The sequence below is a fragment of the Triticum urartu genome, chromosome 7 (genome assembly GCF_003073215.2).
Source record: "Triticum urartu cultivar G1812 chromosome 7, Tu2.1, whole genome shotgun sequence".
In the NCBI taxonomy this organism is placed as follows: Eukaryota; Viridiplantae; Streptophyta; class Magnoliopsida; order Poales; family Poaceae; genus Triticum; species Triticum urartu.
In genome coordinates this window covers 708,020,605-708,038,812 of record NC_053028.1, presented here as the reverse complement: position 1 = coordinate 708,038,812, position 18,208 = coordinate 708,020,605, and the positions used below count along the sequence as shown (strand labels likewise).

The following is an 18,208-nucleotide window of genomic DNA, read 5'->3' as shown; positions in this document are numbered from 1 at the left end:
GCGCAGGTAGATGACAACAAGCTGCAGAACAATGAGTAGCTCGACAGAGGAGTACCGACGCAACGCTCGCCATAGGGAATTGGGAAGCTACAGAGTTGGGTACGTAATCTTCCTCGGTCGTCACTTTTTTTTAAACTATCTTCGCCACAGAATGATTCTTGATGGCACTACCTCTCATTTATGTTTCCTTTTCAGCATAATCATATCCCAGTGTGTTGTATATTCTTTTCTCCAATGAGGGTCTGTTGCATGACCAATTCATTTCGACCTTCTATCTGATTGCCAGTCTGGTGACGACTTTCTGATAATTTGTATGTCTTTTGGACTGGTTATTAGTTTCTGAAATTAAGGTACTGTGATTTGGGAGGAATAGATGTGTATGGACTGTTGTTACATTGCAGGAGAGTGAATTGTGATCATTTTCCTATTGTGTATACTCTGTTCTATGTAATCAGATTTTCCTTTAGCCTCTTAAAGATATTTCTCTACTTCTTTCACATTGGTTTGTTTGCAGCCTGATTATATGTTGTATGTGCTCTCCCATTAATGTCTCAGGCCTATTAATCCATATATTAATTGTTCATGAATTTCTGCAGGCTCCCCTGATCAATATATTTATTGGGAAGCTTGGTACAAGACAATCTTAGTTTGGGCTATGATGCAACAATAGGTATGTGCTTTTTAACCGTGTTTTGGGTGTTCATTTTTAAGTGCAGTACAAATGTCATGTTTCATATTTCTCCAACAGCGTAATAATCTTTAGAGGTTCGGTAGTTAACTCTTGCATATAGGTACTCTCATATACATGTTTCTATCCTTTTACCTATTTTTGTTTGCCATTTGTTTACGCGGGCGCTTGCTAATTTTACAAGTTATCTATTGTATATTGCCATGATGCTTTTGATGCCAAAATCATGTTTTTTGCTGCTCATGTTGGCACTGTCCTCCCCATTCTCCAGGTAAAGTTTTAGGTCTAAGCTCCGATGTTCTATACAAATGGCAGATTTCAAAAATAATGAAGTATGATGTGCATGTTTCATGGATTATAACAACATCTTAGTTCTTTATTTTAGGTTCAAGCTGAGTGAACAGTATTTGTGATCCAAGTGACTGGTTTTACCTTGTCAACTTGACATATGTATGCATGAATCCCAATTTTCACATCCTTTGATTCTTTGGGTCATTTTAGAACCTCCGATGTGTTTTTATTTGCAGTACACAGCGTCGACGATGCTCTAGGACTAACAGAAAAACACTTTTGCGTTGCACAAGGTATCTTATCTCTGAAGCTAAAAATAAAGAACCAAGATGTTGTTGTTGCCTTCATCCTCCTTAATATCCGTACAACAACAAGCACGACAACCTAACTTGCCTCTCTTTGTTTGTACTCCCTCCATCCAGAATACTTGTCGGAGAAATGGATGTATCTAGAACTATTTTAGTTTTAGATACATCCATTTTTATCAATTCTAGGACAAGTATTTTCGGACGGAGGAGCTCTCTCCAAAAAAGATAAATTACAAAATCTGCTCAAACAGTGCACTTACATTTTGACTAATTTTCAGTGAATTTGGTTTTTTTTGTAGAGAGCTCCTTGAATGTTATTTGAGCACCAAATTTTGCAAGCGCCCATAACATTTGTTGATAATCATTCACACAAAGTTTCAGAATTTTTTGAAATGTTTTGGTACATGTTTTCTTGCGTGGGTGCACCGAGCCCGGGTGTAGAAAAACTACTCTCTATTTCATGGTGACATGCCAAACTGTAATTGTTGGAGATGCTACAGGCACTCCAGGTCCAACAACCCACATCGTATCTAAAATTGAATATTAAAAGTGGTTAACTTATGGCCTTGCTATTTGGAATCTTCAACAACTTCATTTGTTGCCGACTATAGAAATATACAATCTACTGATTTAGCCACATTTGCAGATCTTATGTTATTACTGCTAACATTCTTTTGATAAATAGGTTTTGATTGCCAAAGCTGGACTTGACTGAGCAGATACATTGACGATGTTCATCAAGGGGTTGTTGGATATCTTGACCGGTCTGCAGTACTTGGAAGAAAACTTCCTAGGTAACGTTCAGGAGATAAATGATTTTAATGTTACATAGCACACTCCTCTCTGCATGTTCCATGCCAAGTGGAGCAAACCCTGTTTTACTACTTTTGTGTGACTGTAGTTTGGAACAAGATTCCTTCAGTGGGTTCTACATTTTAAGTTTAATATGAGAAATGCTGTCAAATTATCAATATGCACTTATTATTGTAACTCAATGTGAATCGAGTTCTTTGTATTTCTTTGTGCTTGTTACTGGGTATTATTTGTTAAGACCACTCTAAGCAGAGAGAATCAAAACAAAGGATGGTAAGCTGAAACTTACTGCATTTGTTTTTGAAAAACTACCATTGTTTCCAGAACACACATAAACTATAGCTTTTTAGTAGCAACATCCATTCTTATTCTCAGATTCTCAAATGCAGTGGTGCATGAAAATAGATTCCTAGCCATAGGGAAAACTATGTTGTGAAGCCCAATAAAACTTGAGAAAATGGGTTAATGATGTGGTCCAAGCAAGCTTAAATAAGAGGTAAAGACGCCCAAATCCTGGGATTACCAAAGTTAACGTTTACGTGGCATTCTCATGTGACAATGCTCGTGCGACCATGGATTTAATTGTAAGACGTACTAGAGGTGAGTTCATTATAGCAGCGTCTCAGAGGTATGCAAATATTCCAAACTCTCTGGTTGCTGAAACACTTCTCTCCAGGATGTGGTACGTACGACCTGTGAAGGAGGAAGAATGGCCTGATGTTACCTTTCAATATGATTGTCAGGTACTGGTGGAGATGTGGAACTAATGAAAAGAGAACATATCAGACATTATGGGCCTCCTGTGTGAAATTGAGGAGCCGAGCCAAGCCTTTTGTCCCTTACGGTGTCTTCTATTCTTAGAGGCTGATTTTTGTGTGCAAAGCTGCCCCTGCAGGTTAGTGACCGGAGACTGTGGCATAATGCTGCTCCGGATCAACTTGCTTTTTGATGCAAACTGACAGTAATCATGAGGAAGAGAGCTGAGCTCCTTTGATTGTGAAAAAAGTCCCTTTGATCTTTTGGTGTTAAGAGGATTGTACTTCACAATATTGGTTCAATGCCGTTGATATTTTTATGTGAGATATCTGCTTTCACATACACATACACATACACAATATTGGTTCCTCTCCCTCTTTGATGAATCCCGGTGACTGATTCACATACACATCTTCTTCTAACTTGCCATTCAAAAACGCGGATTTTACATCCATGTGATGTATCTTCCATGATTCCTGAACCGCAAAAGCGATGAGTAGTCTCACCGATTCCATCTTTGCAATGGGAACGAACACTTCTTCGAGGTCCACACATTTCTCTTGCACGTACCCTTTGGCTACTAGCCTCGTTTTCTGCTTCACGCACCCTTTGGCGTCATTCTTGATCTTAAATTCCCACTTGAGATCCATGGCTTTTTCATTGTTCGAAAGATCCACAAGCTCCCATGCATTGTTGTCGTGGATCGACCTCAACTCCTCTTCCATTACCCGGCGCCAACACTCCTTCGTGTTCGCATTCTCAAAATCCGCTGGTTCCTTGGTGCTTCCTAGACACCGTCGCTCACACATTTTCATCTTTTCTGGGTCAATTGTCCGAAGAGACTTCTCCGGATGTATGTCGAACACCAGTCCGAGATGCATAGGTGTAGATGATGGTGTCCTTTTATCCTGTACTTTTGGAGACGATACAGAGTTTTCTGCTCCATGCATTCCATTTGACGAAGCAAAAATACCATCCCAAGCTTCTGTTGCTAAGCTTCCTGTCACTGGTGTAACACATGGACTACAAGCTTTGGCTGGACTTCTATCATGGCCCGTTCCTGGGCTGCAACTTGCCCCGTTCATAACGCCTCTAGCTGGACTTCCATGGCTAGTACACAGCACCGGTCTTTGCTTGCTGGCAGAAACCGCCGAGCTAGATGCACCAGTGACCAAGACTTCTTTCAATGTTGTACATTCAGGTCTCGATCTCCTCTAAAACACACCAAATTTGTATTGTTTTCTTTCTCAGACATGGACTCATCTGGACAATCGCCACTCCACTCAGAAATTATATATGCCCTTAATCGATCATAAGCACAATCCAGATATATATGGACATTTTATTAAATTGTGATGCCGCTTAATACAAGTAATTCACATATCTCAACATGAACCAATGCTCCAGTTTCGTTTGAGTAGGATGTCACAGCTAGCCGTCCTGACTGAACTCTGAAGCAGGGGTAACACTTACTTGAAACTCTGAAGCAGGGGTGATTGGTTGCTGCAACTAAATCGCAGCAACTCCAAGCCTTGTAATTAAGTTTACAGTAGGTTGAGTTGATGTCGTCTCTCGTGTGGAGTGCTGAGCCGATGAGACGTGGGATGATGCATGAAGGGGTGTTTATGTACATGTACAGGATGCTAATTCTTCTGTTGGAAAAACGTAGGCCTTCAGCGCTCAGCGGCCGCGCGTGCTTCCTCGGCGGCTGTGCCTACCGACTCGCCTACGGCGATAAGTCTGTGTCAATGGGCCAGCTCGCCAAAGACTCCTTCGCCTTCCAGCAGGGCAAGGTGGTGCCGGACCTCGCCTTTGGATGTGGCCAGTACACCACCGGCAACTTCTCGTCCAACGAGTCCGGCTTCGCCCGCGGGCCATTGTCGCTGCCTGGGCAGCTCCGTGTTGGCAGCTTCTCCTACTGCTTCACCAGCATATTCGAGTCGAGGAGCAGCCCTGTTCCTGGGCGCCCCGGACGACCTCACAGCGCACGCCACGGGGCCTTTCCTGTCCACTCCCTTAGTACGGGTTCCCGACTCCGATGTGTACTACCGTTTCTGCTCCGGTGCTCCCCCCCCCCCCCCCCCCCCCCCCCCGGGCTGAACGCGAGGGGGAGAAACACAAGGACGGCTGAGATTTGTCAAAAACAATTCGTGAAGAGGGGCACGATTGTCTTTTTATGCCCGCGGAGAGCGCGGGTACAGCCCTGTACAAGCCCGCACCGGCCCGATTACTCTGAGGGTATACATGTATTTTACGTGGGCGTATCGTTTTCCCTTGTCACGTGCGGCGGTCGTGGGCGTGGGCGTATCGTTTTCCCTCGTCACGTGCGGCGGTCGTGGGCTAGCCACGCGGCCATGCGGCGCACGAAAACTTCCAAAAACGTCACATCCTATAAAGAGGGAGGGGAACCACCACCGGCTGCATCGCCCCCACCATTTCCCCCCAAATCGGCTCACTCCCTCTCTCCTTGCCGCATCGTCTCCCCCTCTTCTCCATCGCCCCGCCACCGCACCTACTCACTCAACCCCACCGCCTCCCTCTCTCCGGTGGGTTCTCTTAGGCTTCGATGGCGCAAGGTGGTGGCGCTGCCGCCGCTGCGCACGGAGTTGCGGTCGAGACCGCGAACACCGCGGCAGATGCCGTCCAAGAAGTGGCCACCGTCGGTGGTGCGGGAGATGCTGCACCCGCAGTCGCTGGATCGGTCGCTGCGGCGGCGGATCTGGTGGAGCAGGGGGTGGTGGGTTCGGACTCCGTCGTGCCGGACCTGGTGGTGACGGCGTCTGGCGGCGCACTGGATGCAGGTGCGGAGGCGAGCGACAAGCAGGTGGTGGATGTGGTAATGCTTCTCGTTCCCCTCCTCTCATAGTTGTAGTTGATAAGCAGAAGATTTAGTAGATAGGTTTTTTTATTGTAGATCTGTGATTGAATGCGGCACCCCCTTCTGCTTGTTAGGGTTTTTTGATTGAATGGGGAACCCCATTTGAGAGTTAGGGTTTTTTGTAGTTGATTCGTGGTTGAATGCTAGAGAGATCATAATGAGAGTTAGGTTTTTTATATTGGAATCTGGATTGCCTCATGTGCTCAGATTTTGTTATGTGTTGTACATGTTGTTAGATTTGTTTTGCATATTCCCTCAGTGGGCCACGGCAGGGGCTGAGCCGCCACCCAGTGTATCTATTAAAGTTGATATTGTAGAAATGAGGTTAAAATCCTACTTCGTTCATTTGAAGTCTATCAATTAATTGTTGAAATGAACACAATATGTTTAACTAGTGTACAATTTCAAAATAGTTAGGAGCTTCACTTCATTATCCATAAACTCAAATTGTAGGTAGGTTTATTTTTGATCTGTAGGATTCCTGTACTTATAAACTGAACCATAAGTAGGTTTGCTAGACATGCAACTATGCCAGATGACCAACTCTCACATTAAATTGTTGTTGCATAACTCCATGCATGAATGTCATATGAATCATCCAGTAGATGTAGTAGTTAGGGTTTTTTAATTAGATGTTTAGTTAGGGTTTTCTTGTATTGGATTCATTTATAGCCAGTTATTTGTTGGACCTATGATTGAATCATCCAGTAGATGTAGTAGTTATGGTTTTTAAATTAGTTGATTAGTTAAGGTTTATTGTATTATTCATTTATAGACAGTTATATAGATTCTGTGATTGAATGTGTAGTAGATGTACTAGTTAATGTTTCTTAATTAGATGTTTAGTTAGGTTTCTTCTGTATTGGATTCATATATAGGTAGAGATAAATTTAATTAAATGGTGTGACTAAATGATGCAGTAGAAGTAAGAGTTATGATATTTTAATTAGATGTATGAGTTAGTGTTATTTGTAGTGGATTCATTTATATCCAATGATATATGTAATAAGTAAATTTTGTGATTCAATGTTCCAGTGGATCTAGGAGTTAGTGTTTTTTAATTAGATGTTGGAGTTAGGGTATTTTAATTAGATGTAGGAGTTAGGCTTCACCATTTCACTTATTCAGACTTATGAGTAATCATTGAGAACTGCTCTGAACTAAATATTTATTAAGATTTACAAATGAAATGAAAACCTGACATGTTTGTGAAGTTATATATAAAGGTCCTATTTGCATTGTCTGTCAAAAACTGCTATATCATGGGTTAATAAGAGAGGAATGATATTCATTTATACGTTCATATGCATGTTCAAAAGGAAAAACTGAAATTGTATGTCCATATGAATGAACTTGTATTTTCATAAGCCAATTGTTTAGTATGTATATAGCTTCATATATAGTGTATGAAATATAGTTAGGAGCTTTCCATCATTATGCAAAATCAACTTGTTTGTAATGACATTATTTGAACTGCAATTCAATTCCTTGTAAATGACTTGCTTGGTTGACAATATAGCAGAAGGAGGATCTTGTTGGCAAGAAGAGGAAGTGGGACTCATCTGGCTACTACCCTTATGACAGTGATGAGGATGAGCCGTACGAGGTAAGGCCTAGCTGAAATGTTATTTGTGCATTGACTTAGTGTTAAATGTTTGTAGTATTTGAATGCATAATGTATTAATGTCAGTCATTAATGTGTGCAGTATCAATCTGGAGATGATGTGGTCGAGGGGAACGTCGAGTCGTTTGAAGAGAAGGAGGTGCTGAAGATCAGGGCCCAAGAATCTGCTAGGTACTACAACTGGAGGTCTGACAAGTACCGGTGCCCCTACTGCAGTAGGCCCAAGCCTAGGTCTGGGTTGCTGGAGCATCTGATGGAGCATTGTCGGGCTACATCCATCAGCAGTCATGACTACAAGATCAGGGCTCAGCATTCTGCCCTCCACAAGGTCCTGAGAAACCCTGACATGTAGTTGCCCTAGACCCTCGTTGTCGTATGATGTAGGAAGGCTCGGTCCTTTTGGTGAACTTTGTGTGGTATTCTGATGGTGGAAACTTGTAGTGGTAATTTAGTATGAACTTTAGCTAAGTGCAGTACTGTGATGTGCGGTCCAAACATATCTAATATGCTAGTGGTCTGCATCAGCAAGTGTGCCGTGTGGATGCTGCTATCTATGGCAGTAGTATATATTGCTATCTATATTTGTGTCCCTTAAATTTGCCATTATGGTTCCTTAGATGTATGATTTGCTTGAATTTAGTTGCTGCAATGATCAGACATGCCGCATCAGTGTTGCTTCACTGATCAGGCATGCTGTAAACACTTCCCATGATGCGGCCATGTGGAACATGCTGTGGCAATGGTGCAATAAATTCCCATGCTGTGGCCATGTGCAACATGCTCTGCCCATAAGCAAATCGGACCAAATGTAAAACTTTGCGTTAAATATATTAATGTTTTTTATTGAAGTAAGTGGAAATTGTTCGTCGACACATATGACATCTTTCCTTCATTTGAGTAAGCAAAAATAGCAAATACTCCACCATATATATGATCAAATATTCCAATAACTAAAAACATATTCCTTCATTTCATCAAATACTAATAAAAAAGTAGTTAAAGATGGTGTGTGTGTGTGTGCAAAAAACAATATTTGAATAAAGGTGTAATGATTATTTGTAACATGAAGGAGTTTTTTCATGAAATGGAAGTTGATTATATGTAATATGGAAGATCTCCTTTCGTACAATTTATAGTGGCTCCGTGAAGCCGCATGTTTCGAACCGGTGAAAGGATCGATATGGTTGACTAGAGGGGGGGGGGGGGGAATAGGCAACTACCAATTTTTAGCTTTTCTTTACCAAATTAATCTTTGCATCAAAGTAGGTTGTCTAGATGTGCAACTAGGTGAACAACCTATGTGATGCAACAACAACAAGCACACAAGCAAGCAAGGGAACAAACACTAAAGAGCTTGCACAAGTAAAGGTAAGAGATAACCAAGAGTGGATCCGGTGAAGACGAGGATGTGTTACCGAAGCTCCTTCCTTTTGAGGGGAAATACGTCTCTGTTGGAGCGGTGTGGAGGCACAATGCTCCCCAAGAAGCCACTAGGGCCACCGTATTCTCCTCACGCCCTCACACAATGCGAGATGCCATGATTCCACTATTGGTGCCCTTGAAGGCGGCGACCAAACCTTTACAAACAAGGTTGGGGCAAACTCCACAACTTAATCGGAGGCTCCCAACAAGACCACGAAGCTTCACCACAATGGAATATGGCTCCGAGGTGACCTCAACCGTCTAGGGTGCTCAAACACCCAAGAGTAAACAAGATCCGCTAAGGATGAGTGGGGGAATCAAAAATCTCGGTGGAAGTGTAGATCGGGGCCTTCTCAACCACTCCCGAGCAAATCAACAAGTTTGGTTGGCTAGGGAGTGAGATCGGGCGAAAATGGAGCTTGGAGCAATAATGGAGCTTTAATGGTGTGGAAGAGATAGGTCAAAGGGGGGAAGAAGACACCCTTTTATAGGGGGGGGGGGGAACAATCCAACCGTTACCCCCCATTCAGCCCCGCAGAGAGCGGTACTACCGCGGGGGCAGGGCGGCACTACCGCTCATAAGCGGTACTACCGCTCCCCCTCAGCGGTACTGCCGCGCTGGAAGAGAAGGGGCTGGGACCCAGAGCGGTACTACCGCGGAGGCAGGGCGGTACTACCGCTCACAAGCAGCACTACCGCCACTACTACCGCACCTAGTACCGTAAAACCTGACACGAGAAAATGCGCACTCGAGTCGAGGCGGTAGGAACATGGAGCCACAACGGTACTGCGGCTGAGGCCAACCAGCGGTATTACCGCTCCGAGGAGCGGTACTACCGCTTACTGAGCTTCAGCCGTACTACCGCTATACTGCAGCTAGTGCCGTAAAACCCGACACGAGAAAAATGCGCACTCGAGTCGAGGCGGTAGGAGCACGGAGCCGCAGCGGTACTACAGCTGAGGCCATAAAGCGGTACTACCGCTCCGAGGAGCGGTACTGCCTCTTAGTGAGCCTCAGCGGTACTACCGCTGTGGCCCGCGGTACTACCGCTGGGTCCAGGAAAAGACACAAAAAGGGAAGAAAAGAGAAGCTCCAGAGAGACGGAAAGAAACGGTGGGTGTGAAAAGAATGTGTACGTGTTGATTCCACCCAAACCATACCGAAGCAGATCCCCTCTTGATAGTACGGTGACTACTACGAAACTTAGTCCACCAACAAAGTCACGAAAGAAGCTACACCGTCTTGAGTAGAGCGCCGAAGGGAAATAATCGTTTCGTGCCGAAAGATGAATATCTGAAAGAACTCAAAGCACCCGATTAGTCCGCAAATGCATTGTCATCAATCACCAAAACACCGTAGGGATAAATATGCCCTTACAATCTCCCCCTTTTTGGTGGATTGATGACAATACAGGATTTGCATAGAAAAGAGTAATGACATAGAATGCAAGAGAACCCATGCCTCTAAAAAATAGACAGGCTCCCCCTAGATGTTGTGCACACTCGATAAGTGCTTTGGACTGCACGGCACACATACTAGGATCACAGCTCCCCCTATATTTTAGAGACCAACAACCTAAGCAAGATATATGAAAACAACATATATGATAGGATAAGCATGCAAGCTATAAGATACCGAGGTGCATAACACATAGATAAGATAACAAAGGTAGCATATGTCTTACACCATATGTCTGGAACCTATGTCTCACAAGCACAAAACCAAACAAAACCAACAACGAGAAAGCAAACGAACGACACAAAGACACACTCGCAAACAAAAATCCCTAAACTCTCTCCCCCTTTGACATCGAGACACCAAAAAGGGCAGAGAGGGACACTACGACTCCAGGTGATGGGCGAGGAAGGTCCTGAACATCACATCTCTGCATCTTCATCATGGGTTGAAAAGTGCTCGGCATCGGAGTCAGTCCAGTGACAGTTCTGATGAATCCAGTCCTCCTCTTCAGTGATCTGTCCCTCAGACCCACTGACAACTGTGGCTCCCAACTGACGCATGATCTCCTTGTGGCGCGTCCTGGCATTCTTCTCCGCCACATGAGTCATGTACTGACCATGGGACTCCATGCAGAAGAGCTTCTTTATCTTGCACTTGAGCTTCTGGGCCCAAGATGGTTCTGCACTGGAGTGGCTAACGTCCTCATCGTGGGCATCAGGAGCAGCCTCACCCTGAGTTCCCATGGCAGCAGCAGCAGACGGGCCCCCCGTGGCAGCAGTAGCAGAAGGACCCCCTGTGTGAGGCGCTGACCAGTTGTCCTTCTTCCTCAGGCGCTTGATCTCATGTGACACCAACTCTCCAGTTTCTAGCAGCACTCTGGGATAAGTCTGTGCCCAGGCCCTCTCAATGAGCCTCATGATGAAGGGACCATAGATAGGACACTTGCGCTCAGACACGGCAGATACAAGTTCAGACCACATGACATGAGAGATATCCAGGCTTTCTCTAGTGTTTGCTTCCTTCTCATGCTGACAGAAAAGGAGCATGTCCACGAGGTAGGAGTGAACCTGATCCAGATTCCCAATGCGAGGGAAGAGAGTCTCACGGAATATGCGATGAAGAATGTCCAGATACGGACACAGCTCGTAGGTCTTCTTCTCAGTGACAGGGTGAACCTTCACAGTGCAGTAGGGCCAAAGAGCTTGCTTGTGGGTGGAAGTAACATGGCGGTGAGGACGGAAACCGACAGGAGTCTCAAGCTCGTTATCCACCACATCAAGTAACTCCATGAACGCCCCCCACTTGACAGAAAGCCGCTTGCCATTGGTCATCCAAGTCAGAGTCCTGTCGCTATCTGTTCCAAGATGGACGGTGGCAAAGAATTGAGCCAACAAATCCGCATCGAAATCCTTGTTGAACTGCATGATCCTGAGAATGTTCAGCTGAGTGCACATCTGAAAGGCTTCTCCAAAGTACTCTGGATCCTTCTCCATAGCATCGGTGTCAATGGAGCGAACATCAACATAGAGATTCTTCTTGGCCTTGATCACATCAAAGTAGATGGCAAACTAAAAACGGTTCCAGAACGGACGGTTGACCAAAGTGGGTTCTTGGTCCACCGTATAGGGGTTGCGGCGACGCTTCTCCCAAAACTCCTTGCTGGTCATCTCAGTCGCAGCCTTCCCTTTTGGCTTGTTGGCGGCTCGCTTCGATTGCTGAGGAGGTGGAGGATCAGTTGCAGAAGCACTTGCTGGAGGCGGTTGGGTGCTCGAGGAACCACCGGCAGGCTCTGAGGTCCGGTAGCGCTTGGAGGTGGCACGCCCGGGGTTGATGCGGCGACCTTGTTGCTCGGAAATGTCATCACCTAGAGCCAAACACAAAAGGAGGCAAAACAACCAGAAGAAACGAGCATAAGCCAACAAACACAACAAAAAAATCAAGGGAAGGTAGGAAAATGATGGAAATTGGCATGCAGCGGTAGTACCGTGATCAGCCCGCGCTAGTACCGCCCTAAACGGTAGTACCGCCCCAAAGGGAGCGGTAGTACCGCCCTAGGCCAAGCGGTAGTACCGCTCCAAAGGGAGCGGTAGTACGGCTTGAGGCGGATACACAGCAGTTTCAAAGCGCGAGGCGGTGAAACAGTGGTTTCCTACTAACGTGGACAGATCCGGCACTACCGGCCTACCAAATTCAAAAATATTCCTACCAAACATCAATCTAGATGATCTAGTTGCCTTCTCCAACCAACTCAAGCCTAGATTTAGCCAAAAATCTAGAGATGCAACCACCATTGCCCCTAAGCACAAGATCTAAAAGCAAGACCAAAAGAGAGAAGGAACGTGGGCAATACTAGCATCCATGGCAAGAGGACGAGGTGGGGATTGACTCCACCGAAGGAAATGGAGAGGAACGCCCGAGAGGAGGAGATCCACCGGAGCCCTTCCGCGGCGGAACGGTGCTGGAGAGAGAGAGAGGCACGAGGGGGCGAGCGAATGGGTATGGGGGAGAAGAAACCTCCCCCTGCCCCGATAAAAAACCCTCGGCCCCGCCCCACAACGGTAGTACCGTGCTGGGGAGCGGCAGTACCGCTCATAGGCGGTAGTTCCGCACTGGTGTGGCGGTAGTACCGCTTACATGGTAGTACCGTCCATCACCAGCAGTAGTACCGCTTATCAGCGGTAGTACCGCTCGCCAGCAGCGGCAGTACTGCCCAGCACACCGCGGCAACTAGACTACATGGCTTAGCTCTAAAAAACAGAAAACATGCAACAAAAAGTAAAAGAACACATCAGCAAGAGGCCAAGAAACCTCTCTTCAAGAGAGGGCGGTGGCCGAAGGCACCTATGTTTGAGTCAAGAGGTATGGCGCCGCGAAGATTTTGACCTTGGGCCCATGACCAAAACTCGTCTTTTGAGCACACGTGCCATCAGCAATGGCTAAAGTGAAAGACTTGATCAATTTATGCATAATGGGGGGAGGGAGAGTTCATCGAGAGAACAACACTCCCCCTATGTCCATGCCTACACCTAAACTAGACAACAAATTGAGCGTGGTAGGGTGTGCACGGGTTCAAGCAACATTGCTCGAATCAATGATATTTAGCTCATGCCTTAACTCGCGAAATCTTGCTTCATCCAAGGGCTTCGTGAAAATATCTGCAAGGTTGTCATGAGTGTTGACATAGTTGAGCTCGATCTCTCCTCGCCTAATGTGATCCCGGATGAAGTGATACCGAATCTCAATATGCTTCGTCTTGAAGTGTTGCACCAGGTTGAGAGAAATCTTGATGGCACTTTCATTGTCACACCAAAGAGGCACTTTGTCACAAGTGACACCGTAATCCTTTAAAGTTTGCCTCATCCATAAGAGTTGTGCACAACAACTACCGGCCGCAACATACTCCGCTTCGGTGGACGAGAGAGACACACAACTTTGCTTTTTGGAAGACCAACTTACCAACGAGCAACCAAGGAATTGACATCCTCCGGAAGTGGACTTCCTATCCACTTTGTCTCCCGCCCAATCGGAATCCGAGTACCTACAAGCTTGAAGTTTGATCCTCTTGGGTACCATAAGCCAAAGTTTGGGGTATGAGCCAAATATCGAAAGATTCGTTTGACGGCCACATAGTGACTTTCCTTAGGTGCGGCTTGAAACCGTGCACAAATTCCCACACTCAACATGATGTCCGGTCTAGATGCACAAAGGTAAAGCAAGGATCCAATCATGGAGCGGTATACCTTTTGATCCACCACTTTACCATTGGGATCTAGATCAAGTTGGCACTTGGTGGGCATTGGGGTGGGAGCCGGCTTGACGTCACTTAGCTTGAATCTCTTGAGCATGTCTTGAGTGTATTTGGATTGATTGATGAAGGTTCCTTCTCTTCTTTGCTTCACTTCAAACCCTAGAAAGAACTTCAACTCCCCCATGGAGGACATCTCGAACTTTGAGGTCATGAGAGCGGCAAATTCCTCATTGAAAGCTTTGTTAGGAGAACCAAAGATAATATCATCAACATATAATTGGCACACAAACAACTCCACTTTGACCTTCTTAGTAAAAAGAGTGGGGTCGATTATCCCAACTTCAAACCCACGGTCTTGTAACAACTCGGTAAGGTGGTCATACCACGCACGTGGGGCTTGTTTAAGGCCATAGAGTGCCTTATCGAGTTGATACACATGATCGGGAAAGTAGGGATCCTCGAACCCGGGGGGTTGCTTGACGTACACCAATTCATTAATGGGACCATTAAGAAAAGCACTCTTCACATCCATTTGATGTAACTTAAAGTTATGATGAGAAGCATATGCAATCAACATGCGAATGGATTCAAGACGAGCAATGGGAGCAAAGGTTTCACCGTAGTCGATACCCTCGACTTGGGAGTAGCCTTGTGCTACCAAACGAGCCTTGTTGCGAATGATAATCCCATGGGCATCTTGCTTGTTCTTGAATATCCACTTGGTTCCAATGACATTGTGGTTCCCCGTTGGCCTTGGCACCAATCTCCACACTTTGTTGCGCTCGAAGTTGTTGAGTTCTTCATGCATGGCATTGAGCCAATACGGATCTTCGAGCGCCTCATAGACCTTGTGAGGTTCCACACAAGAGACAAACGCGTGATGCTCACAATAATTTGCTAATTGTCTACGAGTGCTTACCCCCTTTCTTAAGCTTCCAAGCACGTTCGTCATGAGATGATCCTTGGTGGAGAGCTTGGAAGCAACTTTGGCGGCACGACGCTCTAATTCCTCCTCGTTGGTGAGTTGAGGAGCGGTTCCTTGATCATCTTGAGCGTCATCATGAACTTGTTCTTGGTCTTGAACTTGCTCGAGGGAGAGAGCTTGACCTTGGGCATCACTTGGTGTGTCACCACCGTCTTGAGTATGATCTTGCCCTAGGTCTTGTTCATGAGGTTGAGGGCCTTCACTTTGTTCTTCGGAAGTGTGTGGGCCTTGGGTTGGTGATGGCTCCACTTGAGTGGAGCATTGTCCTTCTCCTTCGGCCACAAGGGGTTCCTCAATGGGTAGGATGAAACCAACACCCATTCTTCTTATGGCTTGAGGAGGAATTTCATCACCTACATCACAAGTGCCACTTTGCTCCACTTGGGAGCCGTTATTCTCATCAAACTCCACGTTACATGTCTCCTCAATAAGTCCCGTGGATTTATTGAGGACACGGTAAGCATGAGAGTTTGTAGCATAACCAACAAATATGCCCTCATAAGCTCTAGCCTCAAATTTAGACAACCGAACACCTTTCTTGAGAATGAAACACTTACACCCGAATACCCGGAAGTACTTGAGGTTGGGCTTGTTACCGGTGAGTATCTCATAAGGAGTCTTGTTCAAACCCTTGCGGAGGTAGAGCCGATTTGATGCATGACACGCGGTGTTGATGGCTTCGGCCCAAAAGTTGTACGGAGACTTGAACTCCGCCATCATGGTCCTTGCCGCATCCATCAACGTCCGGTTCTTCCTCTCCGCAACACCGTTTTGTTGAGGGGTGTATGGTGCGGAATATTGATGCTTGATTCCCTCATCACTAAGAAACTCATCCAAGGTGTAGTTCTTGAACTCGGTGCCGTTGTCACTTCTTATTGTCAAGATCTTTGCATTGTGTTGACGTTGTGCTTCATTGGCAAAGTCAATGACGGTTTGTTGGGTCTCGCTCTTCCTCTTGAAGAAATACACCCACGTGTACCTTGAGTAGTCATCCACAATCACCAAGCAATACTTTCTACCTCCAAGACTATCGAAGAATGGAGGCCCAAAGAGATCCATGTGAAGGATCTCCAAAGGCCTCTTTGAATAAATGATAGTCGTGGGAGGGTGAGCCTTCTCATGTAGCTTTCCTTCGATACAGGCACTACAAGCACGATCTTTAGCAAAACTAACATTCGTTAGTCCACGGACATGGTCCCCCTTTAGGAGACTTTGCAAAGATCTCATATTGACATGGGCTAAACGGCGATGCCAAAGCCATCCCACATCAACTTTAGCCATTAGGCATGTCGCGGTCTTAGTGGGTCGCTCCGAAAAGTTAATCACATATAGACCGTTCTCGACATGCCCAACAAAGGCTACTTTAAGAGTCTTGCTCCACAAGAGGGCCACGGTATCGATATCAAAGAAAGTGGCAAAGCCCATGATTGCAAGCTGACGAACGGAAAGTAAATTGTATGCAAGGGACTCAACAAGCATGACCTTCTCGATCGTGAGATCATGAGAGATGACCACCTTGCCAAGTCCCAATACCTTAGAAGATGAGGCGTCACCCCACTCGACATTGGTGGGCGAACCTTGTGCACGTCCACCACCAAGTCCTTGCTTCTGGTCATATGATTTGTAGCTCCGCTATCGAGCAACCATGATCCACCACCGGAAGCAAACACCTGCAAGAGATCAATGCTTGGTTTTAGGTACCCATTTTGTAATGGGTCCTTTGATGTTAGCAACAAGGGTCTTAGGAACCCAAATAGACCATTCAACGTGCTCATGAAGAGAACCAACAAATTTGGCATAAACATGCCCATCACTAGCATGGCACAACACATAAGAAGGATTAAAATCGCCGGCTTTGTTGGGTGAGGTGACATTGCCCTTCTTGACTTTGTTCTTCTTCTTCTCCTCGGGGACACTTTCTCCCACCCTCACAAAGGTTTGCATGAGGGGAGGAGGTCGTTTGGTCTTGTCATTCTTCTTCTTGTTTTTGGAGTCGGAGACGTACCCAACCCCTTCCTTCGCCACACCTCCCTTTTGGTTGATCAAGAGATCATTGAGGTTCTTCTTGCCTTGTATGCAAGTCGCAAGGCCTCTCTCAAGTTGCTCCTTCAACTTAGCATTTTCCTCAACAAGATGTATATGCTCACAACACGGGTTAGTAGCATTTGCATTATCAATTAAAACCATATGAGGAAAAGTTGCTTTCTCCTTAGTTAGCTTCACTTGGAGTTGATCATGAGACTCCTTGAGACTAGCGTGAATACCCTTCAAGGCCTTGTGGGCCTTGTCAAGTATATCAAACTCCTCTTTGAGTCTAGCAAGATCAACTCCGAGTTTGGCCTTCTCGGAATTTAGCACACAAGAAACAACGATGGCATGATCATAATCTTTCTCTAACTTAGCATGATCAACGTTGTATGACTCCTCAAGAGCCAAATGAAGACCACGCTCTTCCTCAAGAGCATTGGAAAGGTCCGAAATCTCATCGGCATAGTCACGACTATGCCCTTCCATCTTTGAGATGGTGTCTTCGTGAGCCTCGATCATGTCATTGGCCTCGCCAAGTTGTTCCAAGAGAGCAACAAAGTGCTTCTTGGATTTTCCCTTGAGTTTGCCCATAAAGGCCTCAAACTCGTTAGCCTCCACATTAACTCCCTCAACTTCATTAATGCTCTCCGATGGGGAAGGATGATTAATGATGGTAGTTTTGATGTTGGAGGTTACCTTGTTGGTGGCTTTCACCATGAGGCACTTGGCGTTGATGCTCTCGTTGGGTGAGTCGAAGAGGGACACTCGTGACGTTGTGGCAATGGCGACGGAGGCCATGGCAACCGACTCATCATCTTCATCATCGTCATCATCCTCATTGTACTCTTCTTGCACAACCAAGGCCTTGGGAGGAGTCTTCTTGGTGAAGTTGTTCTTGTTGGGGAACGACTTGGCCTTGTCCTTTCGAATGAGTTTGCCACCATTGTCTTCCCTCTTCTCATACGGGCATTCCGCAACGAAATGACTCACGTTGCCGCAATTGTAGCAAGTCCTTACACGTTGCTTGCCCCTCGTGCCACTCGAGGTGTTTTTTGCTAAAGTTGTTCCTCGAGTTTTTCTTGCTCCAAAATTGCCTTGAAGCAAGTGCCATGTGTTCATGATATGCATACTTTGTATCTTCGGGGTTGCTCTCCTCCTCTTCCTCTTCTTCTTCTTCCACGGTGAGCTTGGCCTTCAAAGCAAGGTTA

At 45.8% G+C, this 18,208-nt stretch overlaps 1 long non-coding RNA gene across 1 annotated transcript; it reads left to right on the top strand.

The window, feature by feature from the left end:
- The first annotated feature begins 619 nt into the window (after positions 1 to 619).
- LOC125524919 lies at positions 620 to 2,159 on the top strand. The gene is made up of 4 exons (XR_007291053.1): positions 620 to 670; positions 1,074 to 1,138; positions 1,216 to 1,272; positions 1,973 to 2,159. It is a non-coding gene; the product is annotated as an uncharacterized LOC125524919 (long non-coding RNA).
- Positions 2,160 to 18,208: the final 16,049 nt, after the last annotated feature.